The sequence below is a fragment of the Podarcis vaucheri genome (genome assembly GCF_965113315.1).
Source record: "Podarcis vaucheri genome assembly, chromosome: 4".
Taxonomy (NCBI): domain Eukaryota; kingdom Metazoa; phylum Chordata; class Lepidosauria; order Squamata; family Lacertidae; genus Podarcis; species Podarcis vaucheri.
In genome coordinates, this window is record NC_138762.1 from 51,863,021 (window position 1) to 51,880,858 (window position 17,838).

The window sequence follows — 17,838 nt, forward strand, 5'->3', positions numbered from 1 at the left end:
ATGAAAATGGCGAGAAATACCACCAGAATACCACCCCAGATTTAAGCCCACAATTTTCCAGGTTAACGGTGTTGCAAGCTGATTTTTTTCCTGAAAGCAGGCAGCACAGAAATGAGCACTAAAAGTCCTGCTAGATTTCCCAAAGTGGATTTTACATCATGGGAAATATCATGAAAAATATATGGAAAGAATTATCAGGTAAGGAAATGTCAGGAAAATGCAAATGGGCAGTTTCTACACTATCATGTGTTTTGTAGGAAATGCCTTGTGTCAGTGAAAAACAACAACACACTCCACAGTCATCACAGGCCAAGAGCATTTACTATCTCATTTTAACAAAATTTCTCTCTAGATCAGGATTGGGGCTGCATTCCCTCATAGCCAACCTTTTAAGGGCTACATACAGTGCTGGGTGTTCCCAGAGATATTTTTCTAGAAAAAGAGATGGCAGAACTCACCATGAACACCTCCCCCTTTTTTCTTTTAATGGCAATGGTCCCCACCTGGAGGTGCCGGAACTGAGTTGGTGAGTTCCAGCTGAAAAAGAGCTCTGGGTGTCACAAAAGTGGAATTAGCAAGACTCTCCATCCTCAATGTAGGCAAGCAAGAGGCATTATCACAGTTCAAGGACAAATTCTAGCATGGTAAAATCACTAGAGAAGGGTGCATAGCAGAGGCAATAAGGGGAGAAGGCATGATCTGGAAAGAGTCTCAGGGGCTGAATAAAGAGGCCAAGAGAGCTGAATTTGCCTCTAGGCCTGGGGTCCACCATCTCGGCTCTAGATAAAGGCACGCCTGTATGTCTTGTTTCGTCTGACACAGCACAGACTGTGATTAATATGATCAGGCAAGTTCATTTCTCATTCAGACTAACTGCCCATTTGTCTCTTTGACCTCTGTTGTCCATCCTCTGCTCCTCTCATTTTACCTTCTGGTTTTCTGTCAGTTCCCAGAGTTGTCCTAATTCCTGCTCATTATTCTGAATGGCTTGTAAACTTTATACAGTAGTACCTCGGTTAAGTATTTAATTCGTTCCGGAGGTCCATACTTAACCTGAAACTGTTCTTAACCTGAAGCACCACTTTAGCTAATGGGGACTCCTGCTGCTGCCGCGCCGCCGAAGCACGATTTCTGTTCTCATCCTGAAGCAAAGTTCTTAACCTAAGGTAATATTTCTGGGTTAGTGGAGTCTGTAACCTGAAGTGTATGTAACCCAAGGTACCACTGTAAATGCTGCATGACCCCTTGCAAGTACTTTGATGGGAATCAATGGGCATCCAAGTCTGTTAAAAATGAACAAGGATGTGAACAACAAACTTCTGCTTCATATAAATCATTTGCCTGGTTGTTTTACCATTTGCAAAAAAGACCCCTTTCTTTAGATAAACCTTTTTATGTCAATTCTATCAAAGGACTTTGACAAATCATCTAGACATTTCCACATGTCTATATGCTTTCTGTCACCATCAGTTATCATAAATTTGTTGTCTTTCCACCATCCCAAAACTCACACAATCCCTAAAAAAATGTAAATCGACCTATCCTGATATATGGAATATGTTTAATCCTCTGGCCTTTGCAAATATTATCTCTGCTATTATCTCTGTACATCCATCAGAGCTTGGCTGCCCAAATATCAATGTGTTTCCTTTTTGCAGCAATGGCTGTAAGGTTTGCTCTTCTTTGTCCCTGAGCATATGACAACTCCTATCAATATATCATATCTCATCATCTATTTGGCCTTCACTGGACAGCATTTCCTTGAATGCAAGATGCCTAGTTGTGTATCACTTTACTTCCTATTTTTGTGGGTGCCTCTTGAGCCACATTCTTTGTCCCACTTAAATGTGCAGTTTCTCCATTCCACACCATATTCACAGAATTAGATTTGGAAATGGGTTAATGTCAAGCCTAGTTGTGTATCACTTTACTTCCTATTTTTGTGGGTGCCTCTTGAGCCACATTCTTTGTCCCACTTAAATGTGCAGTTTCTCCATTCCACACCATATTCACAGAATTAGATTTGGAAATGGGTTAATGTCAAGCTAGAAAGGTTTATCTCCATCTAGGAAAGCTTCCTCACAGTTATTTCAGTTTAGTGGCAGCTTCAGCAAGTTCTTGCTGCCACTCTCAACAGGGAGTCTTTAACAATTCATAGAATAGCTGGACAGCTTCTTTATAGAGAGCTGTGAATTTGCTACAAAAGCCTGTTTTTCCAATAAAAGTCTTTCCCATCTGTAGCTAATAGCAGTGTAAGCTCCCATTCCCAACTGAATCTCCAGAAAATACACATTGAGGTCAGTTAGCAGAACTTCGCCACCATGTACTTTAAAGGGGAAAAAATCATGTACTGTATTTTAAGTGCCATGATCTTGTCACTTGACATGTGTGGGAGCATGGACAGGAAAACATGCAGCCTGGTTTGGGGACTCCAACAACATGTTGGAGCGCAGGTAAAAATGGTGAAACAGAAAGAGGGGTGAGGAGAGGACTTCATACACAACTGCCCTCCAGACCACTGAACTGCCAATGCTGTCTGCCATTTGAGGCATACAAGTTTAAAGGAACATCCTGTTAAAGGAAGAGGGCAGAAGTTGAATCTGACTGACCACAGAGCAACCCAAAACAGATCAGGCTCCTTACTGAAGTGACAAGTACAGATTGAAATCAAATCAGTGCACACTCCTAGTCTAGAGGAGTGTGTGTGAAAGATCCTAATTTGCAATGGTTCCATGACATATTTAATTGCATTTAAGTGTGTGTATTGTTATATTATTTAAGAAAACTTTTAGAGCCATTATAATTCTATCTGAATTCAAAGCTCTATTGTTTCCTGCACTATTTACATATATTAGCATAATTAAGTCTAGAATGTTATGCAGTTCATTTGTTCCCAGAAAATAAAATGTATAAAGTTATAAATAATGAAATTATATAAAAAACAGAATAAAAATAAAAACATAACAATTTTCAGTTTTATTTTGATGCCTTTATTCCTTTGTAAAGTATATAATTTGCAGTACTGTATAACACACACCAAATCAATTGAACTCTCATTAAACTGCTGCATTTACTACCTTTTGAAAAATATATCGTTTTCAGGAGCACTGTATATTACACCCCTGGTAGTATTGATATCTGGAGTCAAAAGAATGTATTCTATGAATGGAAGATTAACTTTTTAGACTGTGAACTGAGATGTATTAGTATTTGAAAATGTCATCAAGAATCAAGAACATGTTCATATTTATAGTTATAAGAGTGGTTAACATATGGAAATGGAGTCTAAAAAGTGCTTTATAAAATGGTAGGGGATCTGCTGTTCAAAGAACATTGTCAGATATCCCAATGGCAAAAATCCAAAGACCCAACTTGGTGGCACAGCTTGTAGGCATCAAATGATTGTGAGGGCTGAAAGCAAGTGCTAGTCAGTAATAGCAATTGCTGAGCTCGCATGACGTAGTCCCTAGTGCAGACCCATTTTAAATATAGGAATCAAAATGGGAATGCCAAATTTTCATCACCACAGTTACCATAGTTTATTTGAATTTTCTGTTCTGTTACTATTAATAAAGTGATCCTAATCAAATTTCATTTACATCAAACTCCATGTTCTCATTAGAACTTGGTTCAGTGCATCCTATAACTAATGAGAGTTGATTTAATAATTACCCTTTTACACATGTCTGTGAAATGTAATCAATTGCTACCATCAGGAAGTCGATGTTGATGTTGAAACCTCTAAATGCCTGGAGATAATAATAAATGCTTATTGGAAAAAGAAAAGTATTAAATGCTATTTTCATTATTACTTGGCTTAGCCACAGGCAACGTTGCTTCTATTCTACTGCAGTTCAGTTCCCCCCAAATACTAAATAAGTCATCTCACTGTCCACTACATAATTATTTATGTGAGTTATGAATGTAACTATTCCCATACCACTGATGTAACTATTCCCATACCACTTATTTCCATTTGAAGGGAACATGAAAACTATATAAAAAAACAAGTCATTTATTATGCATCGGTTGCAAGTGCTTCCTCCCCCTTTTCTTTCAAAAGCACATTGTGATCAAATACCAAATGGATTAGCTTAATTGATTTCCTTTGCAGAAGTGGGTCAAAAATGTGAACAGTGGCAGCTTCCGCTTTTCAGTTCCAATGGAATTCTCTGGCATTCCTCCTACAAACTAATCAAACGTGTAAGAAGTACAGAATCTCCTCTTTGCAAGTAAAATTGATTTGATAGGAAGAACAAAGGGGGCACATAATCACTATAATACTCTTTCCTATTTAACTTCCTGCAATTCTAACCCCACTTACCTTGGAGTAAGCCCAATTAAATTCAGTGGAACATTTGGTTACATTTGGTTAATATTTTGTCTTAAGAGTCTAGACAGTAGGATATTCTTGCTTAGAGCAGAGCAGTGAGTCTTTTGTTTCCCTTTCAGGTCTTCTGTGATGTAATTTTCTATGCACATTGAACTTTGATATGAAGGCAAGAGTAACCAATTGATGCACTGAGGACTAGAACCCTGTTCAGCCTTTCTGATGGCACAGAGGGCCTTCCTAGAAGACTGTGACACTAATGCATGCACCAGCAAGAAAGGCCACTACATAATAAGAGAAGCAGAGATTAATACTAATCTATAAAATAAAAAATGTGGAACAGGTTCTGAAGTTTAGGATAAATAAGCCTTGTCTAAAATGTGTGCAGGTTACTACTGTAGCAAAGGTATATATTTACAAAGAATAAAATATGCTGCAGGAGGTGTAGATAAGATGCCTATGTTCATTTGTTATAATAAAGCTTGTTAACACAGCAGAAATAGAAAATTCTGTTCCGTGTACTAATAGTATTTTATTTATGGCCACCTTTCTTCCTTTGTTCAGTCGTTATATATATTTTTGTTTTCAAAATCAGGCTTTCGAAATCTGATTGCATACCTAGTAATTATGGCATTATCTTGAGAGTTGATTCCAACTCTTTTTCAAGCTTGCTTTTCCATTGAAGCTAAATCCACTCTGAGAGCCTAATCAATACCATGAGGATTTATGCCCATTGCTGTAGATCATAACTGCAAACAACTTAAACCTTTTGTTGTGGTTCAAAAATATGTCCACACCAAGCAAGAAAAGGAAAAATAATACTCTTGCTTCAATAACAGATAAACAGATACTTTGTAAAAAAATATCAGAGCATATAGCACACAGGGTGAGGAGGATTAGGAAAGCCATCCACATGAGCCTATTGATCTCTACATTTGACAAATTGGTCTTTGAAAATGCTTGAGACTACAAAAGAAGAAGAAAGTTGTTGAACTAACGTTTTCTTAAGCTATTCAGAAAGGCTCCAATCTAAGCTCTACCTTTGATTTGAATATGCTAAGCTATGTAGCTAAAGCAGGCAAATGAACATTAGTTTCTTCCCAGACTCCTTTATAGATCTAATTTTCTAAAGCATAAGATCAAACTCCTTAATAGAAAGAGGCTAACATTCTATTTTCCTTACATCACTATGATCCAAAACTTCACTTTCTGGGTTTCATAAGGCTTCTGCCTCTTTAGAAGCATGGTCTACTATGGTTTTGTCCTGGCATTGCTGGAATCATCACTATGTGGATGTCAGCAGGAGCTCAGTTTAGTCTCTAAAATATACTTTATATAGTACAGGAAAATCTACAGAAACAGCTCACCATAGCTATCCTTTAATTCTTATGTACAAGCAATAAATTATCATCATCATTACAGTGGAGCTTTAAATTTTGGGCTTTAAAATTTCAGTGGCACCCCTGTGCTCTGCCAAACTTCAGCACCCCGCCCGCCTCTCACATTCTGTTGTTTGTCATTGTTGCGACATCGTCGGTGGCACCCTCTTGGTTTAGTGCCCAGTGTGGGCAAATCAGTTGTGGTCCCCTAAATCTGACTCTGACAAACATTTCTATGGTAGCACCAAGGTATTTGTTATTTTCCTGGAGTGCTAAATGGAATGTAACCATTTAAAGCTGACACTACCATGTTCTGTTGGCACATTTAACCTACAAAGTAGCATTCAGTTTCCAATAGGGTAGCTGTGTTTAGTTATTGTAGCCAAAGCATCAAAGTATCATCCTCAGTTGAGAGGCTTGTATTTATAGGTATGTATGGGCATGCGGGAGGCAGTGGAAGACAGAAGTGCCTGGCGTGCTCTAGTCCATGGGGTCACGAAGACCATCTTTGCAGACCACTGAGCTAAAGATTCTTCCCCAGGGCAGAAGATACAGTTGGAAGCTGCAGGAGACATTGAGCAAAGCCTTCACAGCCAGCCTAGTTGAATTGCAGGGAGCCATTTGTTTTTGTTTATTTGTTTATTGCACAACTTTGAATCCAGTTCCCACTTCAAAAAAGAAATGTTCAGAAGATGGCCCAAAGGAACAGATTCTGATTTGTAAATTGTGCTGTAATAGACTACGAGAAAAGCACTGATGTCTGATACACAAGGGGGAAAAGAAAAGAAGGGAGATGTGAAAAAGGAGCATGCAGGAATAGTGCTGGCTATTGGTATGATAAACTGTGGTTGATTAGACTGAGCTTATTGCATCTGAACTGGGCCACTGTTACCAGTAATTTACACTGCTAAGGTCACAGTTCTAAGCATGGTTGTGAGGAACTAAGTCCTACTGAACCCTATGGGGCTCACTTCCATGTGAACTTGCTTAGGAGTGCTTTTCACCTAACAAAATTAAAAAGCCATCGGGGAAAGGCACTCAGGTTTCAAGCTCAATGGGTCATGATCTGAGGTAAGTAGGTAAAGAACACCATCACCTTGTCCTTGTCCTGATTTCTTTCTTCCCCATCCCAAATGTAAGCTGAAATCTTCTAGAAAGTCAAAATCTGTTACCAGCATTGTGTATGTGAGCAGTAGAACTGAGAAATTGTCCTTGCTACTTTTTATTATTATTTAAGGACAACATATGTCTATTTCAGGGCTAATTAATCTTTGAGTTGTTCTCGCCATTTCATTAATTTGTTGAGAACTTAAAGACACCTCAATTTGTTATGTGTAATTTACATATTGGATTGGATCCAGTCTGTTAGTTGGACTTAGATACCCTTAAAATGAATATGAAAATTTCATTAGCCCATTGATTTCTGTGGGAACTAAGTTCAGCTAACTATTAGTCTGTATCCAATCCAAAGTCTCTATGTCTGCTAAAGTTGAGAAAATTTGCAACATATCATTAGCAAATGATAAGAATGTCAGACTATTACTAATCAATGAAAGTTCCAGATGTCACATTAAAAGATTAAGGAAATTCATCTTCAAGGTAAGAGGCATTTTTTCCTACAGCCTAATTAAAGAAAATAGACAAATTGAAATTCATTACATAAAACTAGGTCACACAAGATACGATAGTGTTCTTTCTTGTTGAAGGTATCTTCCCTCCCCTTTCTCTTGTTGCCGTGTTGCAAAGCAGAGAGAGAGAGAGAGAGAGAGAGAGAGAGAATAAATTTGTTTGCTACCAAAAGTGGAGTTCAGATAGCCTATATATTGGAATTTCACTGATTTTGGATGCTAATGGTTATTATAGATAACCTTGTAGAAGAGCCTTTGGAAACACCAAAGAACAGATCGTAACAGAAGAGTACAGATCCCAGGGATAACAAGTGTCAACCTAGAAAAGGAAAATAGTTCATTGCATGTATTTTTAACCTTTTCAGACTCAGAACTCACTTTAACCCAACCATTCATTTGAGGATCCATTTCTTAATCTTTTACTATCCATTTCTTAATCTTTTACTTGTATTTTCATTGTGGTAATGCTCCTATCGTAACCCACCTTGCATCAAGCTGTGAGCCAGGTGAAGACCAATGTATGGCCCTGTGTTCTAGTATCATTTGAGAGGTCTATCCACAACATGCATCATTTTCTCACCTCTCACCTTTTTTAAAAAAACTAAAAATTCCCAAATATTATTTCCCTCAGAGGGCTCCAGAATTTGTTTCCTTTTCTAAAACTTTTCCAGCTCTACAATATGCTTTTTGAATTGAGGCAACCAGAATCGTGCACAGAGCTGTATAGCAGCATTATGATATTGGCAGTTATTTTGAATGTCACGCCTCCGCCTCCGCCTCTAGCCTCAATTCTGTCAATACTCAGCTATCCCAGCTTGTATGAAACACATGTTGGAAGTAAGGCAGTGTTAGAAGAAATATAATACACACTTGGCATCAGAATCAGCCTTCTATATGCATGGCAAATTAACATCTTAAGGCAGGAAATTAGTTATAAGCTTCTGTTTGCACCATACGTCAGGTGTCTCGAAAGCATGAAAGTGTGACTAAAATTCTCTCAGCTAATCATTAGCCGATTCTGACAACAAAAAATATAGTTTCTTCACCAACTAGAAGATCTCACTATGGGAAATCTCAGAGGGGAAATGTATTGCAAGATGAGAATCCACCTCAGCAGCAGCATTATAAAAAGCGTAAAAACAATATTTACAATTGATAGCTACACCCGGGGCATTGTGGAGAACACAAAATGGAGGCTAGGTTGTCACACAGTTGCTGCTGCTTAGTAAATCGGGGAGGGGAGAGAGAGAGAGAGAGAAGGAAACTGTTGCTTTATTTGCTAATGGTGTGCTCCACCTCAAGGAACTGTATGGATAATTTCTCTTTCCTCTAGAGCAGGCATCCCCAACCTTTGGCCCTCCAAATGTTTTGGACTACAATTCACATCATCCCTGACCACTGGACCTGTTAGCTAGGGATCATGGGAGTTGTAGGCCAAAACACCTGGAGGGCTGCAGGGTAGAGATGCCTACTCTAGAAAAATTTGGGGAAATGGTTGCTGAGGTTCCTCTGCCAAGAAACAGAGTGGATAGTGTCAGTGACTATTTGTGCCTAGCTGTAACTTTTTTTTTTTTTTGAAAAGTCTAACATGAAGATAGTAAGCAAGAAACAAAAAGTTACACATAGGAAGAAAGAGAACAAAATGGATGCTTCAGTTTAGAAATGGGGGAGAAATTCAAAGCTATCTAATTTTCAGTTTCTGTAGCAATATTCTAACTGTAACCCTGCTAGCCTTCAGAATTTGCAATTCTCCAAGCGTTATGATGCAATTCCCCAACCAGATAACATGTACAAAAATGGGGAGGGGAGTGTCCATTAAATGCATATATTAGTGCAAAATAACATAAAATTCATCGCATTAGGGAAAATTGCTTGCAAAAATGTTTGCCCAAGCAGGCGCAATATGTGAACCATGACAGCAGCAAAATAACCAGACTGTACCAAGATGTTGGGATAAAATCAAGCCAAATCTTTATTGACAGCAGCAGGCTGGGCAAGGGTTGGCATCACATTGGGTCCTAGGATCAGTTCATTATTCCACAAACCCCATGTTGATGGAATGGATCCGCCAGGTGTGGCCCATCCCAAACCCAGTATCTTGGGAGTTGGCCAGAGCCACATGTGCATGTAATGAGTATGGGGTGAAACAGAAAAGAATGCCTTCTTGCATCCCTAGTGTGGATTGCATTGGTTTTAAGGAGACATCCTTGGCATTTTTTGTTTGTTTGTTTCTTGCTAAAAAAGGTAAAGGCAAAGGACTCCTGACAGTTAAGTCCAGTTGCAGACGACTCTGGGGTTGCAGCGCTCATCTTCCTTTACAGGCCGAGGAGCCAGTGTTTGCCCACAGACAGTTTTTCCGGGTCATGTGGCCAGCATGACTAAGATGTTTCTGGTGCAATGGGACACCGAAACCAGAGCAGCGCATGGAAACACTGTTTATCTTCCTGCCGGAGAGGTACCTATTTATCTACTTGCACTTTTTTTGGCATGCTTTCGAACTGCTAGATTGACAGGATCTGGGACCGAGCAACAGGAGTTCACCCCGTCGCGGGGATTTGAACCGCTGACCTTCTGATTGGCAAGCCCAAGAGGCTCAGTGGTTTAGACAACAGCGCCACCCGCATCCCTTGTTTGTCGCTACCTGAGCTATAATAATAATAATAATAATAATAATAATAATAATAATAATAATAATAATAAAAAATTTCTGACTTACCCAATCCCTTTTAGGAATTATGGACCAGCTGTCTTTTGGTCTCATGGTCTCATGCAGCCCCCAGAATGTCTCACAATCACAAATTAAAAACATAACAATAAAAAACCCAGCAAACTAAAAAGCCTCTCCTCCTCCCGGAGGGGAGAGGTTGTGAGCGGGAGACGATTCCTGCGTCATGCAGGGGGTGTTCTGCCCCCTGCTTCAACTCCAGGGCTGGTGTGCCATGCCCTTCCCCAGTTGGGCACCCAATAGGGAAGCTCGGTGAGGACGGGGCTTGCCGCTCAAATGCGGCCATGCTAGCCATCCCCGCCATTGCACACACATTTTCTTCGAGTCAACAGGGTCATCTTCGTTGCGGTCAGCCAAAGCCAGGGAAGTGCTTGCCACGATGTTTGGAGTCGGGGGCATGTGGGTGTGTTGGGATATCTTGCTTGCTTAGCTGCTGGCTGTTTTAGTATTGTTGTTAGTTTTATCTGCTTTTAATTGCGTACCGGGAGGCTCCCCAGTTCTCTGTTTTAATTTTCGGGGGCGTTCGAGCTCTATCCGCTTTAGTCTGAGCTCCTTCAGTACTAATCATCTATTCTCCCCCACTCGAATCGCCAGAAGGGCCCATGCCCAGTAAAGGACACCAGGCATTATCTTTAACTCAGACTTCCTGGCCCTGGCCCACTCTTTATTCAAGAGGATGGATCCCGATTGATGAGGCACCAGTTCACCAGGTTACTTCACAAAGCTATAGATGCCTGCGGTTTTCCTTCCAAAGACTACGCGGCACATTCATTTAGGATTGGTGTGGCCAATCACACATGGGCCTCCAGACAGGATCAGGGAGATGGGCTGCTGGAAATCTAATGCCTACAAAAATTACATCCGATAGTATTCTGAGAACGCTCCGCTTACCCGTCTTTTCTTTCTTTATTCTTAGCTGTCTTCGGTAGTCAAGTGTTGATTTGCAGCCACAGTATCGTGCATTGGGCCCACCTCCAGTCAGCAAGTTTCGGCTTCATGCCTAATCTGAGGCTACCATCGTGGGTGCGAGTTTCCTGGTTGTCAAGAAGGGGCATGCGCTGGCAGGAACTCATGCCACTGCTGAAGTCAAAAGCTGCACTGTTGGGGCCCCCTAACATTCTAATCATTCAGCTGGGGGAGAACGACCTGGCTAGCAGGAAGAGAGTAGACTTGTTGTGGAACATAAGAAAGGACTTGGACGAGTTGGCTGCCTTATTTCCCAGAACAACCCTGTTCTGGTCCTCTCTCTTGAAGAGAAAGGTTTGGCGCGGTGCGCATAACATTATGGCCATCGAGAAATCCAGGAAACTTTTGAATCGCGCGGTAGTGCGCAAAGTGCGTTTTATGGATGGTGTAGTTATATCTCATGATGATATCCGGATTGGTGACCAGACCCTATTCCGGGTTGACGGCGTTCATCTTTCAGATTGGGGAAACGACATATGGCTGGCTAACATATCCAATAGTCTTAGGGATTGGTTGCAGCTGTGAGGGTATTGGCGGCGAGCCTTTGGGTTCGGGTGGCGGTTAGGCATTGGAAAGTGTTGTTGGTGTTTCGGGGGGCAAGTTGTGGCCATCGCCTTCCCCAACAATTTTGGGTATTCCACTAAAGGATTCCAGTAGTCATGGATCCTGTGCGATGCCCGTGTGGTGGGAGGCCATGGCACGACCCTCGGTGACATCAGGAGAGAGCCTATAGTTGTATTAGCATCAACAGGCTCCCCCTACTGGTGGTTAACCCCTCCTCAGACTCACCCCTCTCCAAGTGGGTGGAGTCTAATGTTCCGTGGTCCAATGCCTAAGCCAATACCTTCTCACATGCTATAATCAATAAAGTTGTGGCCTTTCCCTTACCCATTAACCTTACATACTGTGTCCACGTGTCTTTATTCCCCAAGCGGGGATCGGGTCCTCGAATCACAAGCCAAAGCCAAATCTCAATGAAGTCAAGGGGAAATCACTTTTACAAGTGTTCTCATCCAAAGCTTATGTACATTAATTATTTTTTCCCCTTTAATGGAACAATGATCTGTGCCAAAAATTCAACAATTCAAATGCTTTTTATATAGAATATAATTTTGATATTGGGGAAAAAATGAAGTCCTATTAATCCATAAAGGAAAGTGTGATGTCCTTTTCTGGATCTCTTATCTTTGGAGATAAATAACCTCCATGGACATGTAATCTATATGGCAACAGTCATGAATATTAAAATAACAGATGTGTTTTTCCATCAATAAATTGCAGATCACTGAACAGACATTTCAGCCATTTTTCACATTTTTAAAAAGAAATTAGTGGTGCTGTTTCATGTACTCCAGGGTCAAGTTCACACACTAATAATGCTTCCAGCCTGTTTGTGCAGGTGCACTTCTGTTTCCACAGTGTAGCATTTGGCAGCCTATCTTGCATTTATAAATGTTTAACAAGTGCCCTAACTTAGAAGTTCATGTAGTATATGGCTAATAGATGATAAAAATGTATGACACATTATCTCTCCAAAAGGGCCTTGGTATTTAAAATTATGCTCCTGCAGGTGGAGCATCACTCCAGCTTGGCTGCTAAATGTATCAGGTGTATCTCACCCTTCTGAGAATTCATCTAGACCCCACAGGTTAAACAGGAGCAATGCATGTGCCTTTTAAATGCATCCACCAGTAAAATACATAGTACGTACTCAGTTTTATTTTATTTTATTTTATTTTATTTCTATACCGTTTTATATTTTTAATAAAAATCTCAAAGTGGTTTAAAGCATATTAAGTCAATAAATAAATAAAACAATAGCCGGGCGATGTTCCTCCAGGTGGAAAGAGTCTTGCAGTGAGCGGCCTTCACGCCTCACAGCTGGGCGATGTGCCTCCGGCCTCATGAGGAGCATCTTTTGTAGGGCTGGTGAGTGTGGGCCCTGCCCCCTAGGCCAGCTGGAAAGGGCCTTGCAGGAAGTAGCCTTCACACTGTAAAATACAAATTTTGTAAAATACAAATTCTTGTGCACATTTTTTTGCATACTGAAAATGCATTGGAACATCTAGAGAAGATTGTAATCCAACTGGCAGCTGCTTTTCCATCCACAAACAAACTCAGGAGCATTGTTTTGGATCTGTCCACTGCAAAAGCAATGTAGTTAGAAGCTTGAACATATTGCTCTCTCTATAAAAGATAACAATGGTTTTATAGCATCCCTTTTAAAAGTTTGAATTCCTTTCCTTTTTAAAAGTCCTTGCTGTACTTCTACTTGTACTTGTTCACTACGTTTGTAAATGATTAATCCATTGCTGTAGAAGGGTACCTGTGAGATTTCTAGCTACATGCTAGAAATGTTTGGTTGTGCTGCTAAATATGATTGCTTTATTCAGGAATCTTGGAGATTTGATCAAAATAATAGGCCTTCTTAGTAGTGGTGCTTCATTTATGGAACTTCCTCAGGAAAGCACATCCTTTTGGCCTCAACTAAAGATGCAGCATCTGTTTCCTTGGGCATTGGGGGCATACACTGAAGCTGAAATCCAACAATTTTAGCAGCATTATCTGCTTCCCTGGGCACTTTGGTTTCAGATGTTTTAATTGCTGTTTTGTGATTGTCATGTTTTACCACAGTAAATGTGATGTGAACCAACCTGGGTTTCTATAGGAGGAAGGGCAGAATAGAAATACTACTACTACTACTACCAGTACTACTAGGTAAAGGTAAAGGGACCCCTGACCATGAGGTCCAGTCGTGGTCGACTCTGGGGTTGCGGCGCTCATCTCGCTTTATTGGCTGAGGGACCCGGCGTACAGCTTCTGGGTCATGTGGCCAGCATGACTAAGCTGCTTCTGGTGAACCAGAGCAGCGCATGGAAACGCCGTTTACCTTCCCGCCGGAGCGATACCTATTTATCTACTTGCAATTTGACATGCTTTTGAACTGCTAGGTTGGCAGGAGCAGGGAACAAGCAACGGGAGCTCACCCCATCGCGGGGATTCGAACCGCTGACCTTCTGATCAGCAAGTCCTAGGCTCTGTGGTTTAACCCACAGCACCATGGATACCATTAAAATTGATACAGAACCCAATCACAGTAAACTACTTTGAAATTATTGAGTTTTCAGTCGAAGATATATGTATGCTTAAATTCCTCCCATTGAACCAGTGAGGCTTCAAAGGACTTAACTGATTTTCACAAATGTTAAAACTTACTAACCAAGGTACAGAGTGGACTATTTCCTTCCTTCCTTCCTTCCTTCCTTCCTTCCTTCCTTCCTTCCTTCCTTCCTTTCCCAAACAAGCTAAACCACATACTAAAAAAATACTTATTTTGATTTATGTTTTTGGTTAGTTCCCCCACCCTCTGATTTCTTTGGGCAAGTATTTCAAACACTGGAAAAGATGCCAAAATATTGTTCCCCTCTACTTGAAATGGTATCCTTAGCAACAGACCAACAAAAGGCCATTCACCTGGACCAGACTGCATTATTATAATTTCAATAATTCTATTTTGAGGATAAAATCTTCCACTTACAGTTAACAATGACATTGAATATACAATTTAAATTCCCAAGCAAAGCAGTTTGATGTGCTTTATAATCCTATTCAGCACAAGCAAGTAATTCCGATTGAATTATTTTAAAGAGATGTTTCATTTTTTCATTTTTTCAGGAGCTTGTCAAGGAAATTTGTAAATAAATGGCAGTTTTAGATAGTTAGCTCCTTTGTTTAAGACATTCAGCCTAGAATATGGTTATAAAATGCAAATCATTATTATCTGAACTCACGATGGACACATTTTCCTAAGCTCACCTTATAATTAGTTCAGGTTTTTCTCAGCAAATTCTTGGCAAATATGGTGCCAGCCTTAGCAATTTCTGAGAAAGCTCAGAAGGCAAAACCTAGACCTTAACTCTCCCTCCACCCCCAGAAAATACAGCAATTATGTATGTGTGTGTGTTTTTTTAAAAAAGCTATCACTGCCAGCAATGGAAGCTTTTAAAAGCCAAATGGCTGCACAATGGCTGGAGCTGAGAGATGGAGACCATGGGCCAGGTTTCCCCACTCCTGGGCCTTGGGGAACATATACACAGCACAACTGCCAGTTTCTCTTTTCCACAAAAAAGGAACCTTCATGAAGCAGGAACTCCCATTATCCATCACGGGCCTTGCAATCAGTAACAGAAACTTTAGTAGCGATGCCACCACTGTGTACTGTCTGGATGGTACTGAACTCTGTAGTGGTCCCCCACTCAGGGAATTCCTGTACAGGTAAAGGTTGTTTCTTCCCTTCATTTTTAACATTTGGGTTATTCTTAACTTTCTTGTTGTTCCAGGTATTTGGTGATTAAAATACGTTGTTTATGGAACACTGAATTTTTTAGCTGTAAATATATATATTCCATCTTGTTTTGTTTTCTGCCTTGAGTTTCTTTGGAAGGAATAATGCCTCCTAAAAAACCGCCAACAGTTAGGATACTTTTAGATTGCATCTGAAAGTGGTATTTGCTTAAATCTTTTGTCTGAGAAAGCTCTTGATGTTATTGAAATCTAATGGGAATGCACTATGCTGTATTGCTGACCTAAGATGGAGAGACCAAATTTTGAAACATTTTATGCATTCACTGAGCACAATGAATAATTGACCTGAAATTCAAGGATGTAGTTCAAAAGGACACTTAAATAGCTGAAGTACAATAAGGCTAATGACCTTTTGATAACCACTGATGGAGAGGTAAAATCCCAATGTAAAACATGTTTTGAAGAGGGAGCTGATGGCAGCCTTGCATTAATTATTAAATATCAAGCTATATCTCAAAAGGGCATGCGGATGGATGATATATTTTTAAGGCAAGATGAGAGAGAGAGAAAGAGTGAAAGAGAGAGTTCTCATCTTAGCCAGAAAGACCAATAAGCAAAGCCTGATTACATGAAATATACATATTTTATTTCCCTTCATTAGCAAAAGTAGAAACAAAAATATTTAAATATAGCTAAGATTATTTTTAATTTATGAATAGTGATATACCTAAGTATTTCCATGCCAGTTCTATGAGTTTCATACACAGAACAGGGATTTGTTAAAATCCACATGTTGTGGCTCAGTTTATGAGAGTATCTAACATTCATAGACTATACAGCACATTGAATTCCACAAACTGTCATCTGGCTTAGACATAGGTACATTCCCAAAGACTGCTATATATAGATGTAGCACCTCCATTAGTGAGACTATTATGGGAAACAGAAAACATTGGAGAGAGAGCTATTTTTGGACTAGAATAAACACAACACCATTTTCAAACTATTAAAATCAGTGTGAGCGTGTGTTTTCCTCATACCAAATGACCCAAGAGGGTCACATTGTCTCTGTCTTCAACCAAAAGAAAGCAGTGATCAACCTATCTGCAGCCCAAGGTAGGAAAAGATGTGATAAGGAAACACCTAACTTCTTTAAAGGAATTTAAATCTCTTTGTACTGATGAGTTTCACCCAATGGCACTGAAGGAGCTTGTGGATGCAATCTCAGAACCACTGTCTATAATCTTGATAATTCTTGGACAACAGGGGAGGTGCCTGCAGACTGGAGGCAGGTGAATGTGGTCTCCATTTTCAAAAAGCAAAAAAGAAGAAGAAGACCCAGGCAACTACTGACTGGTCAGCTTGATGTTGATACCAGGAAAGGTTCTAGAGCAGGTAATTAAACAGCCAGTTTGAAAGCACTTAGATGCATTGAATATCAAGATCCAGGATGGGTTTTTCAAAAACAAGTTCTATCAGATGAATCTCATTTCATTTTTTGATAGAGTTACAAGTTTGGTAGATCAGAAGAATGTATCCACAGAAGTATAATGTCTAGTTCAAGAGAAGTCATAGTACCGCTGTATTCTGCTACTGTGAGAGGAGGATGCTGGACTAAATAGGCATTTGGCATGATCTATCAGGGTTCTTCATATGTTCTTATCACCATGAAGATGGATGGTAAAAATGAGATACTCTGAGTATCTACAAATAATCACTTTAAGGTTCTACGCTGAAGTTGTATCCCCCTGCTCTCATTTTCATGAATCCTTCCTTTCATGATGGCTGTTTTCCATTAAAATTTTGTAGTGGCTACCACGATGGCCTGTGATTCTAACCATAAAATTAGGTTACCGGAAACATGGCAGTTGCTTCTGCCTCACAGTTCTTCCCAAGATCATGTAGTATAACACAGCATGTGACATGACACTCTCACAATGTGGTGCCATGAAATATGCTACTGGGGAGAAGGGGCGCAGAGTTATATAATGGTAGCATCTTTTTATTTATTGTACTGTCTAGCACTGTCATCAGCAGGCTTTCAGATTCCATTGATAAATTGATTCCAGGTCCTAGGGACAGTGTGTTTTCTGCAGTGGCCCCACATCTTTGGAATGAACGCAGGGTCTGTTGGAGACTGTTGTTACAGTCCTTTAGGAAAACCACCAGGGCCCATTTGCCTTCTGCAGCTATATCTTGAGTTGTTTTATTGCATGGCTGCCTAATTATCTTGAATTGCAGGTTTTGGGAACTTTTGAACCTCTAGATATGCCTGAGCCGCAGCTCCTATTATCTCTGTCCATTGGTATTGCTTAAAGTAAAAAAAATTCCTTCCAGTAGCACCTTAAAGACCAACTAAGTTAGTTCTAAGAACTAACTTAGTTGGTCTTTAAGGTGCTACTGGAAGGAATTTTTTTTACTTTGACTATGACAGACCAACACGGCTACCTATCTACCATTGGTATTGCTTGTTAGGGTTGATGGGTGTTGTAACTTAAGCAACCT